Genomic DNA, 379 nt, shown 5'->3' with positions numbered 1-379 from the left:
GATTATTAGTGATGTTGAACATCTTTTAAGATGTTTCATAGCCATCTTTACTTCTTCTTTTGAGAACTCTCTGTTCAGCTCCTTAGCCCATCTCTTATTTGGGTTCCTTCTTGCCTTGACTCTGTTTTTTGAGTTCGTTATATATTCTGGATATTAAACCTCTGTCAGATGTGTCGCTGGTAAAGATTTTCTCCCATTCTGGGGGTTTTCTGATCACTTCCCTGGTTGCCTCTTTTGATGTACAGAAGCTTTTTAGTGTAATGAGGTCCCATTTGTTGATTCTTGACCTTGTTTCCTGAGCAATTGGTGTCTGGTTTAGAAAGTCCTTTCCTACACCTATATCTTGTAGGTTTTTCCCAATGTTTTCTTCTAACAGTTT

This window comes from Nannospalax galili, unplaced genomic scaffold, assembly GCF_000622305.1.
Source record: "Nannospalax galili isolate Female #2095 unplaced genomic scaffold, S.galili_v1.0 scaffold140, whole genome shotgun sequence".
NCBI lineage: Eukaryota > Metazoa > Chordata > Mammalia > Rodentia > Spalacidae > Nannospalax > Nannospalax galili.
This window is presented reverse-complemented; position numbering follows the sequence as displayed.